This window comes from Tetrao urogallus (genome assembly GCF_951394365.1).
Source record: "Tetrao urogallus genome assembly, chromosome: 26".
NCBI classification, from domain to species: Eukaryota; Metazoa; Chordata; class Aves; order Galliformes; family Phasianidae; genus Tetrao; species Tetrao urogallus.
Genome location: NC_136839.1, coordinates 2,007,646 through 2,019,891, shown reverse-complemented (window position 1 = coordinate 2,019,891; position 12,246 = coordinate 2,007,646).

Sequence of the window (12,246 nt, the reverse complement as noted above, 5' to 3'; positions counted from 1 at the left end):
ATGCAAATCAGCCAGTCGCTGGCCCGTGCTAACAAAGCCTGCAGCATCTGCAAGGAGCTGGGCTGTGTGCGCTGATTGCTGCTGACCCAGCTCTGTGTCTGCTGCCTTTATGGCATCCACACAGATCCCAGCTCCATCCCCTCTAGCACCCTGCTCAGAGTCAGCCTCTGCCCTTTCAGCATTATGGTCTCAATCACATTGTGGGTTTTTTGTTTGGTTAAATGAACTCTTTTGCAGTGGGTTATGGCTTTGCAGCTGTCTGGCGGGCAGTCTGCAAGCCCAAACCGGAGCCAAGGAAGGAAACAGTGCGTTGTGCTCTGGAAATCAGGTGAGAGCTTTAGAAAGGTCAGATGAATGAAGATCAATTGGCTCAGAGTAATCTGATTGGGATGAGCAGCACTGTCTGCGGGAGATGCAGCTCTTCCTCAGACCTGCTGGAATTCTCCAAGTAAACAACGCTGAGGGCAGGGAGGAAATTGGTAAATGCAATTTTATCCTGGCTTCTAGAAAGGTTTTAATGAGGTCCATGACATGGGATGGAAATACAGCTGCCAGGGGCTGGATGTTTGCAGCGGTGACCCGGGCGAGGAGAAAAGCCACCAGGGAGGAGCAGTGCCCAGTTTACGGTGTTTTAGTGATTAACCTTCACGGGAACTCCCCAGCTGCAGGTGCTGGGATGCCTCAGCGAGGTCCCTCTGCCCCACGCTGCTGCAGGATGCTTTAACGTCTTAATAAATCGCGGGCGGTTTGCTCCGAGAGCCGTGCAGCCCGACGCTCGCTGCACATTGGAGCCGGGCGGGAGGCACAGGATGCTGGGCTGCAGACTCCCCCGGGAGCTTCGAGACAGGCTGAGAGCAAACAAACCATTACGGCGGCTGCTGTCGCCAAAACTCTCCCCTGTGTTCTCTCCGCCGCGCGCAAACAGCACAACAAACACGCACGTGTCCGCAGATCGTGCTCGGCTGGGGGGAGCTGGGGGCTGTGCTTGGAGTATGGGGGGGTCAGGGATGAATTTCTGCTGGGATGGGCTGAAGTGGGTGGGGAGGATGTGCAGGGCAGGGGTGGACTTTAGGGTTGGGCGTTTGGAGAAGTTCAAGGTTCCTTCCAACCCGTTCTATTCTCCGGAGCATCCCTTGTGTGGATGCAAGGAGTGAAACCAAAGACGTGCTGCATTTTCTGGCAGTTGGAGCATGAGAGCAGCTCGGGGTGGCTTTTTTTTACCCACCTCCACCAACCCCAGGCACGAGAAGGTATAAGGGATCCATTCTTCACCTCCCAGGGGTGGCTCAGCCCCCCAACCCCCACTCCTCCCCAGAGGGTGGGGGCCACAGATCCATTATTCTGCCCTCTGGGTGCCTCTGAAGTCCTGGGCAGCCCCAGATGGACAAGGGACAGACCCGGAACCCCGCTGAAACCTGAGCTGAAGCCGCTGGCAGTGATGGATGGGCTGGGGGCAGGCGGCCGCTTCTGAACCTCTCCTTGTTGTAAAAGCATTACGGCTCCCTGGCTAATAAAGAGAGGGATTTGCTGAAGCTGCTCGAGGTCCCATTTTCTCTGGAACCCATTTCCATGGCATGAATCACCAAGAGGAATGAACTCAATTAGTTCAGACAGAAGCAGGAGATAAATCAGGTCCCATTAGAAAACCCTGAGGTTAATTTATGGCCCCGAGCAGCACTGGCTGTCTCCCTTCTCTCTTCCCCATAAGCAACCTGCTTCAGAGCGAGCCAAGAGCAAGATGGGACCACTGTTATCTTTCCCTGCCATGGGAGATGCGCCGGAGCTATTCAACCAGCTCAGCCCTTTGCCTTGACCAGATGACCCAGATCCGCCAGAGCAGCATTTTTGGTGTGTTTTTTTTGTGTGTGTGTGTGCAGGGAGCATTCATTCATTCTCTTGTTCATTCATTCACTGAGTGTTTCCTGCGAAGGGATGCTTGGAAGAAAGCAGGAGCCTTCCAAGAAATCTGGGCTGGCATTTCCTTTGCAGCAGCCCACAGCCTGGATGCTGGAGCTTTGCCCCATTGCTATGTAAAGGAGTTACATGGGGATGCATCCTGCTCTCCCAACTCCTCTCTTTGGATGATTGGATCCCTGTTAGAAGGAGAGGTGCTGCTGATGGGGGGAGAGCTCTGGGAGGAGCCAATGAACACAAGCCTGGTCTCTGCCCCTCCTGTAAGCCCTGAACCTGGAGCTGGGCACTTGGTGAGTGCAGTGAAGCTGCACTTTTACAGCAGGAACGAGATCAAGATGCTCCTATGAATAATGCAGCTGCTCTGGTCTCCTTCCAGTCAATGGAGAGGGACAGGAATCTTCCGATGACAATTTATATCTTAGACTGAATCATTGCCAAGGATGAAAGAGGCATCTCCATCCTTGGCTGAGGGATCTGAACACAGAGCAGGTGCAAAAGCTGGCTGCTCTTTGCCCTCCCCTTTCCTCTCAGAAGAGCAGTGGGCTTCCTTAGAGGACATTGCCCATGTGGGCACGGTGCCTGCTTGCTTTGGGTGCAGTGGGCAAAATAAAAAATAAATAGCTGGTGCACTTCAACCATTAGCATGCAGGAAATCTAATTACAGAGCATCCTTTGCACCAACTCCAGCATGGATGAGTACTGCAGCTCTGAAGCTGATTTGGGCCCATCTGGGGGTGGTTTTTGCCTCCTGGGGGTGAAGAAGGAAATGCTTTTCTTGCTGTAGCTGCCAAGAAAGATTCTGAGTGGGAAAGCTTGGGAGAAGCCTCCAGCAGCAGCTGTGGTGCTCACGGGCTGCAGCCTCGTGCCACAGCACTGGTTCTTGTCTGGATGGATGAAGCAGAGCCCAGTGCAGAAACTGGCTCTCACCTTGCACATGGACAGCCCTGGAACTGCACTGTTGCATCCCATGGCTGAGCAGCTCCTGCTGCACAGGTGGATAATGAGAGGAGCAACTAGAAAAGTGCATTTCCCCCCACATTCGTTTCTGAGAGGTGTGGGGTCGCTTGAACCGCAAGAAGCATTTCTCACCACTCAGATGCCTGGATGTGGAGATTTCAGTTTGTTTTGGCTGGAGGTCTTTGTTGGGGATGGGAACATGATCCACTGTCACGTCCTTTCTCATCAGCTTGAGCACTTGGCTTGACTGTGCTGCATAAACAACTTACCCCCAACTCAGCAGCTACTCCTTGTTCCAGATTTCTGAAATATCCCTTGTTTCCTTTCTATTTCCTTTCTGTCTGATGCTTGTTTAACCAGCCGGAGCTTGGAAAGCTTTTAATGATCCTTTGCACAGCATCCACCGTGTCAAAGCTGGGTCATGCTTTGCTATCCTGCATCTTCTGCTCTCAGCAGGTTTCCCTGGGACTCCCAGAGAGTTGATCCAGGAGTGAGAAGCATCTTTCATCCCCCATCTCTGGTGTGGTCTGACAGAGGTGAGCATGGAGGTGGGGCAGGAGCTTCCCTTTGGCTCCTGCATCCCACTCCACATCCAGCATCCCTGCTCATATCCAGCATCCTGGTCTATGCCCTGCCAGAAACAGCAGCCGTGCTGAGATGCAAACCAGCTGATGGCAGCCTGTGCTGGGCAGCTCAGCTCAGAGACTGCATTAATTGTGGGAAGCAGTGGCTGCAGGGCACAGACAGAGGAGCTGGAGGCAGTGATTGATCCGTCTGCTGCGGTGTCCTGGGGTCCTGCCGTGAGCCCAGGCAGGCACTGACAGCACTCTGCTGCAGGACAGCAGTGCCTGTGCCATGCAGGGTGGGTGACAGCACCCTGACAGCACCCAGGTTTTTGGGAGGGGCAGCTTGGATGTGATGCTGCATGGCTCAGCACTGAGCCCTGCTGATGCTCTCTGAGAAAACTCCCATGAAAATCTACATTTCCAGCGCCTCCTGGGAACATCAAAACTCAACAAAACCATGCAGCCTGCTTTTATTTTTCCCCTTTTTGAATTTAATTTACAAAAGAAAAAAAAAAAAAAAACAAAAAAAACAACTGTGCATCCCCCCCAGTCGCCATCTGCTCCATTGAATGTGGCTCTGGTATGTTCCCCTCCAGGCAGTCCTTCCTGGGCTGCTCCATCCCCATGCCTGCATCCCCAGTACCACACAGGGACCAGCCCTCACCCCTTCCATATCCACAAGCTCCAAGGGCAGCAAAGCTGCCATAAAACAGAAAACCTTGGGAAAAAAAACTCTTCCATTAACGTGTCCCTGGAGTAACCAGAGCCGGCCCCGGCGCACTGGGGCTCTCCATCACGGCGAATTAACGCACGCTCCCTGGATAACGTTGCAGAGTTTGGGGCAATCTGCTGCTAACAGAGTTTCCCAAAGATATTAAGGGCTGGCAGGGATTTGGGTAAAAGCAACAGCTTTGCTTCGTGCTTTTCCAGACTGATCATCCTTTCCCCTGCAGCTGCCTGTGGCAAGGACACAAAAAAGGGAAGAGAGATGAGAAGGAAGGCGTGGGATTCCCCCAACCTCAGCCCCAGCTCACCCCAACCACCTTCTCTATCCATGCTCTCACCAAGCTCTGGGCAGTGGGGTGTGTGCAGGAAGGAGGTGGTGACCCAAACACACCATCTCAATCAGACCCCCAAATATCCCCATCTCTGCCCAACCCTCTGTCAAGCAGCGCTGGGAATGGCCACAAGCTTAATATTTATTAACCATCATAAAACTTCCATTCTGAGGCCCCCGGGAGCAAAGCTGCTGCATTTCAGACTTCCGAGCCACTGCCTGGGGATGTGACCCCATGTCGGGGGGCTTTGCATGGAGTAGGGACATTGGGATGCTGCTGGCCCTTATTACTGCCTAGTGCATCCTTGAAGCATCCAGCCGTCCTGATGGGGTTTGGCCATCCAGTGGGTTCTTTCCCCCTGGTTCTGCCTACCTCACCTGCTTGGGATGAAAGATCAGCTTTGGAAGAGGGGGAGAGCAGAGGTCCTCACCATCAGTCTGTTTAACTGGCAGAGAGCACAAGGCTTAATTGAATTCAATGATTTAAGGGTTTCTCTTCTGCTGCAGAGGTGCTGAACAGCTGTGACCACGTCCCAGCTTCAGAGGGAGGGGTTTCTGTTCCCCACCATGCTGTCGCCCATCCCGAGCACCTTCACAGATAATTAATCCTTCATCCGAGCAATAAAAGAATACTTTCTCCCTGTTTTCCTTCCCTTTTGCAAATCAATTCCAGGCATTGGGAACAGCAGCTCCAAGCTCTGCAAGATTATGCTCCTCCAGGTCCGGGACCACAAGCAATGGATTCTGCACTCCCAGCTCCTCTGGTTGGCTCTGCCATTAGCCCGGCAGATTGCTCAATTAGCGGCAATTTGAAAACTGAGCTCGGACCCTAATGCAGAGCCCTGGGCTAATTGCGGGGTAATGAACCCCAGCCGGGCTGGCTCCCAGCGCCTGCAGTTCTTGCTCTGAGGGATTTTGGCTATGGGTGCGAGCTGCTCCTCGAACCACTCCTCCCTCCCCAAGCAGTGCTCCAATGTTGGAGGGCTGCATGCCAAAATGCCTCTGCCGGGGGCTGTCAGCAGCTGAGCCCACACTCAGCGTGCAGGTGGCACATCCCAAGCACATCCTCAACACCACAGCCTCCCCTTGCCCATCTCCAGCACGGACGTTGATCTCCTGCCTCTGTCTCCAGAGGATCTGAGAGATTCAGGCTCTCCTGAGACCTGTGCAGGGCTCTGCCTCCCTTTACACCGTCCCCTGGGACCCATTCAGCCCTGGAAAGTCTGGCTCCAATAAACTTCAAAGCTTCCTCCATGCGCGGCCATTAGACAAAGTGTTTTTTTCATCTCCATTTCGTGCTCAGATTCATTATTTCTGCTCCCTGCTGCCGAGGCTCCCCTCGAGAAACTGCTAAGGAGCAGAGCTGGGGTGCCAGGGGCTTCCTGCCATGGGGCAAGGTTTGCCGTGAAGTGCACAGATTTGATTTTCAGCTCTGCAGAAAGCAAAGCAAAAAACGGGGGGACTGCGCATGATGCATCCTCCGTGCAAGGAATTATCCTGCAAACGAGAGCACAGAGGGGCAGCAATGGGGGGGTGCTGTCTCCAGAGCTTGATATGAGCTCTGCAGATCCCCCGTGGGGCCGGATCCCTCCCTGCTTTGGGGCCAGCTCAGCTTCTAGTGGAAGATTCAAGGACATGAACTGCCACAGGGCTGAAGGACAGAGCTGGGGGCTGCCCAGCGGATGTCCCCCAGCCCCAGGCAGACAAAGAGCCTTTTAGAGGGCTCAGCCGAATGGGATGAAAATGCTCATAATTGGCTTTCTCAGCATCTTTCGCCCTATGCTTTGTGATCTGGAAGAGCAGATGAGTTAAGGATGGGTTGGAACAGCCCCTGAGCTGCCTCTTTCCCAGTATCTGCAAATTAAACATGATGTGTGTCAGTGGGGAATTTGGAGAATCAACTGGCAGACAATTAAAGTGCATTGAGATCTGGGTGTATGGAGAAAGAGGCAGCAGAAAGCGTTGGTCTCGGAGAGGTCCTGGTCGTTAGCGGTGCCGGGGAATGAAGATGCTGGGACAGAGCCATCGGGGAAGTAATGCCTGGGGACTGGTGGAAATGCATTTGGCAGAGAAAGCCCCAATCCTTTTAGAAGCTCACAGAGTTAAAGGGAAGGGTTCAGGTGGTGTTTGGCTGGAACTCACATGGCAACTGCCAAAATCCTCCCCTTGGCTCAACCTCGGCCATGGGCACAGCAATGGGACGATTGTGCCCATGACCATGAGGTGAAGGCATGAAGTGAAGGTGAAACTTTTTGCTTTTGCAGAATCCCTCAAAACACCCCCCAGAATCCTGCTGCACGTTGCTGAGATAACCGTTGCCAATATGAGCCCCAAGAGCCACTGCAGGACCCCAGCCTGGGGTCATGTCAGCAGCACAGAATCACAGAATACCCTCAGTTGGAAGGGACTCATAAAGATCATCAAATCCAACTGCTGGCCCCAGCACGGGGCCTCGCTGCCATTCGGGGACCAGGCGGTGACTCACAGTCCCATGGTTGCTGCGGTCCCCCCCGGGCGCCAGCACTCTGCCTGCAGGACAAAAGCAGCCCAGCCTGACCTCAGCCGGCATTTTGGGGAGGTTTCTTTTCACGTCCGCTTCCACAAAGCGTCGGATTGTTTCCTTCAGCGATAGCATTTCTGCCTCCTACAAAGGGGGGGAAAGAGGGGGAGGCTCTTCTCCAGGGACTCCTGACAAGTGATAGGAGTGGCACTTGTGCCCATCACCTCCCGGCTGCTGCAGCACGGATCCAGCCCTGTGCTGGCTGTGGCTGTGGGGTGCTCAAAGGGGACGCACAGAGGATGCTCTCCTTGTCCCGCATCCCCTGGGAAGAAAACCGGGTGCAACATTTCAGGGCTCCAGCACTGTGCCTCTGGAGGGATGCAGGCTCAAGGGGATGAAGCGACAATGGCAGAGATGGGGGACAGCACCAGAGAAGAAGGGGAATAAAAAGCACACAAACAGATTGCACACACATGCACACGCGTCGCCGCAGCGGGAAGCGATCAATGCGGCCGCTGGGAGCAGCCCAGCGGGACCGGGGTCACACAGACAACAGCAAGCACCTGGGACTAATTGCACTAAATAAATGAGCAATTAAGGATATTACAGGAAGACTAAAACATCCCAGACCTCTCCTTGACCCCCTCGCAGTTCCTCTGGAAACAGCCAGCAGGTCCAGGTTTCTCTGCTCGGCCACTGACAGTGGGATGGGAGCTTTGGATCCCCCCCCCCCCCCCCTTCCCCAAGATGTCAACCTGCTCCTGGGCCAGGGGGCACAGCAGGGCGGGCAGCTGCCTGTAGCAGGGTGAGAATAAGTGTTATTGTGTGACGGACTGGCACAGAGAGACAGGGCAGGTTTTGTCCCTGTACAGAGGGAGTCCAGCATTGGAGCATCCCAGCTCTGCACAGTGGGTGGAATGTGGTGGTCCTGGTGTGAAAGCAGAAGGCTGGACTGAGTGCTTTGCTCTAGAGCTGTCCCCATAACGCTCAGAACCACGCACAGTGCATCAGCACTTCCCAGTGAGGGATCTTCCCCTCTGAGAGGACCCCAGCACCATAGACTTCTCCTCAAAGCCTAGCTATGTCTCCCCCAGACAAAGATTTTTGCTTTCAGTACACCAGGGACTGCTCCTGTATTTTCCAGCATACCCACATCCCCAATAAAGTCACTCCCACCACCCAAAAATAGGCTCCAAAAGAGGACCCAGGGCTTCTCCACCACCCCTCTGCCCACCCTCATGCCTGTGCTAGCACAGGGCAGCTCCCTGCAGAGCTTCCTGTAACACAGGGGCACAAATAGAAATGCTTTTAGAGCCCCTCTGCAATGGGGTGCAGGGCAGAGTGCAGCCAGCAATGAATATAACATGAATGGCAGCACAGCAAAGCATTGATCACCACTGTGTTCAGGTGGGTGCACTCCTTGGGGGGGGAGCAGCAGATGGATGGGAGAAGTGATGAAGATGTCAAAAGAAAGAAAAAAAGGGGAGGGAAAAAGAGGAGAGAGGAGCCCCCAAGGCTGGGGGTAAAGATGACATGTAGTGCTGCTTGGGATATGAGCAGCTGAGTGCATCTTCAGGTGAGCATGACTGTGCTGAGCTTTGGGAAGAGGAAAGCCTCCTCATTATGCTCCTCATCATGTGATAGGGAATTAACAAGCAGTTAATGAGCTAATGAGGAGGAGAGTTCAGCCCCTCCTGGGGCTATAAGTATAGGTGTAGTGTCTGACCCTTATTTTTTGGTTTGTACAGCCCTGAGCATCACAGAAGCCTTTGTCTGCAGTGCTGCAATCTTCACCAGTGGGAGATAAAGAGCAGAAGCTGAGGTACGGCTGAGGCTTTGGGTTGGTGCTGCTGTGGGATGGGTGCTGTGGGGTCCCTCCAGGCTGGGCTTTTCCTGCTCCCCCCCCCCATGTCCCCTTTGCTCTCTGAGCACATGCTCAGCCAATAGTCCATTTGTTGGGAAGGAAATAAAAATGTATCCAATTAAAAAGCTGATAGCCACAACGAGAAGAGGGTCAGTGGTTCACTGCTAATGCAAGCAGATTTTCTTCTGATTCATTAAGTCATTAACTCCCTTTTAATTGGAACTCCTTTATGGGGAATGCATTTTACCTTTACAGAGAAAATGGGAATTGAGCAACGGAGTAAACCCTGCTTGCAGCACGCTGTGCTGCTGGGGAGCCAGGTACCTGCTGCTGGGAGCTCTGCTGGAGGCTCAGGATCACATCCTGTGTGTGTTCCAGCGGCAGGATCTGCAGCAGACCCCAAAGCACAGCCCTGTGGGGTAGAGGAATGAAAGAAAGGGATGTGGATGAGGCTCCATCCCTTCCCCTTTTCTGGTTTTTTTTTTCAGCTAAATTGGGGAGGTGGGGGGGAAGGAGCTGGGGAATGGCTGGATGGTGTGAGGAAAGAGCTAGGAAATGGTTGGGTGGTGTGAGGAACCATAACAGGACTGTTGGTTTTGAGGGCCACAGCGTTCCCTTGCTCAGCCCCAGCTTCCTGGGGCTGCTGGCCGGCAATTAGCAGCCATTACAGCCTCGCTGGGAGCAGCACAGGGATTAATGCAGCTGCTTTCAGCCTGCTGTTCTCTGCCACCGAGGAGGAAACTTTGTTAAGCAGCGATAAGCATCGAGAGCAGCATCCAGGCCAGCAGAGCCAGCCTGGCCCCGGTGCCCGCGGCTCTGCCGGACTCTGGGAAGCCCAATGTTTCCAATTCCAGCCACATGGGTGGTTGCTACAAGCGGCTTCACCCCAAAATGTTGCCTGTTGGGATTAGGGATAATCACAGCTTGCTCCAGACCCTCCAGGATTTTCCAGCCTCAGACTCAGCACAGCTGTGCCAGGCGGGTTTGCTTCCCCAGGGTGAGTCAGGTGAAGTTGCCCAAATGAAAGACAGGCTCAATTTTAAAGCAGATTAATTAAACTGCATTAAGGCCCTGTGTGGACAGAGTTCAGAATGAAAACAGCCTTTAACTCGATTTCTCTGACTTGCAAATTGTGGCAGGAAAGTCAGCTGAAATCACATTAAGGCCGTTTCCACTCTGAACCGTGTCCTCACAGGGGTTTAATGTAGTTTAACTAATTTGATTTAAATGCTCATTGAGATTAACTGGGTTACATGCCCTGTGTGGGGCTTGGATCTGCTCGGGCTCAGGTCCGGGCAGGAGGAATGTGGTAGCAGTCTGAGCCCCGTCCTGTTGTGTGCAAACCAAAAGCACATTTTGGGTTGGAAAAATTGAATTTCTGCTGAAAGCAATTCTCTCATCTGAAGGATGTCATGAAACAACAACAGCAACGCACACATGGAAATGGAGGTGGCTCAGGGAATGCATCGATTGCAAAAAGAATGAGGGGGGAAAAAAGGAAACAAAAGTGAAGTCATCGTGCACAAATACCCTCTGCTCAGTGGTTTTTGGCTGCAAGGCTTAGGGCAGGACTGCAGCAGCTTGGGATGCACACCCCTGAGGCTGTTGGCCGATGGGCACTTGAATTCTCCGGCGTTTGCACATCTCATGCCATACATTTTTTTTCTGGGAGCACTCAGGGCTGGGGGACGCTTGGGAGGCTGCACAAGAGGAGGCTTTTTGTTCCTGACATCGCCACGGCTGCATCGCTGGAGGACAATGAGCCGCTTCTTGCAGCCCGGGCTGGCATCTTGGCTTACTAAGATTTTGCCTTGTGGAGGAATGTTCCCCTAAAATACAGTGGATGGCTGCAGCATTAAAGACTCCAATGAAGGTGACAGCTTGCAGTCCTGGGAAAAGGGAATGCTGCCTTTGCTGCCTGTTAGTGGGATTGAGCCCTGTGTTGCTGCGGTACGTAGCTCCGTGGCCTCGTTCACATCAATCCCTGGGGTGCAAAGAGGTGTCAAACGCTTCTGGCTGCTTTGCGGAGAGGAAACGCTGCTTTTCCGGCAGTGAGCAGGAGGTCTGTGGGGGTTTAGTGCAGCTGTTGTGTGCTGTGATGGCTTTCAGATCCTATCCTGTCCCATGCGCCGATCGTGGCTCAGGGCTGATGATGCCGGATGGTTTTTATATCTATCTGCCATTTCAGGCTGTGTTTTTGCAATGAGGATGGATTTTCCCACTGAGTTGCACTGGGCTTGAGATGCTGAGTGTGGAGACTGCAGCTTCAAAATAAGCAGAAGAACACAGAGCCTCCATCCCAGCTCCGGAGATGTAATTCCCTATCCCCACTGGGAGAATTCAGACTTACTTTCATCCCCCTGAATTTAGAGGCTGGATCAGGGACAATGGGAAACGTGCTGTGTCCCCAACACCGTATAGCAGCACTTCAGCCGGTGCTGCTAGCGTCACCCTGCCTGAAGTGCCCTCCGGCTGTTCCCTGCACAAAGGGCCCATTTTCTTCCAGTTTTGCCATTTTTGAAAGCTGCCTCTGAGCCTTCGCCCCATGGGTGTCACCAACCCTGGGCCGGGGGAGAGGGGGTGGAGCATAAATGGGGTCCAGCAGATCTCCTGGGGGATTCAGATGCCCCATTGTGATTCAGGGGGGACGTTGGGGATTATTGATAAGCCAGCTCATCAGTGATCACCCCAGTGCTGTGATTTGCACTGTGGTTTCTGGGACCTTTCCCAGTTATCATCATTTCCACGTGTTGTTTTCCCTCTTTGGGAAATGCTCGTTTTGCATGGTGAGGGAAAAGGAACGGAGCAGCATAATCTGCAGCAGGGGACGTGCCCACAATGGATGCATGGTGTGGAGCCATCCTTGCTAGAGGGATGCTCACAAATCCTGAGTTTAATGCCTGAATTGTGCCCTAGTGAACCCCACGCTGACAGGCATAAGTATCATGGTGTTTATAATGGCTTTGTCGCCGGTTAAGAAGGTATTTGATGAGGCGAAGCAAGACAAAGACCTCCTGGGGCGAAGTCATCCTTTGGGTAAATGCCAGCGCTGGTGAAGGGAGAAGACTACATCTCCCAGGGTGCCCTACGGCCATCATGGCCGCCAGATTGTGCGGTGCTAAATACTACCAATCCCAGAATGCAACGCGGTCCAACATGGCTGACCGGAAGTGCTTCCGGAAGACTACATGTCCCAGCTCCTGGCTGGAGGACTACAGCTCCCAATACGCTGTCACGTTCCGACAGGCTTGGCCCAGCAGAGGTATGGCCCAGTCAACGGCGGTGACATCGCTTCTGCCGTCCGCTCCTCGCAGCTCTGCGGCTCCGGGTCTCTGGAGGGAGCAGCAGCCCACCCAAGGCCTACTGGGCGCCTCAGTAAGGAGTAGTG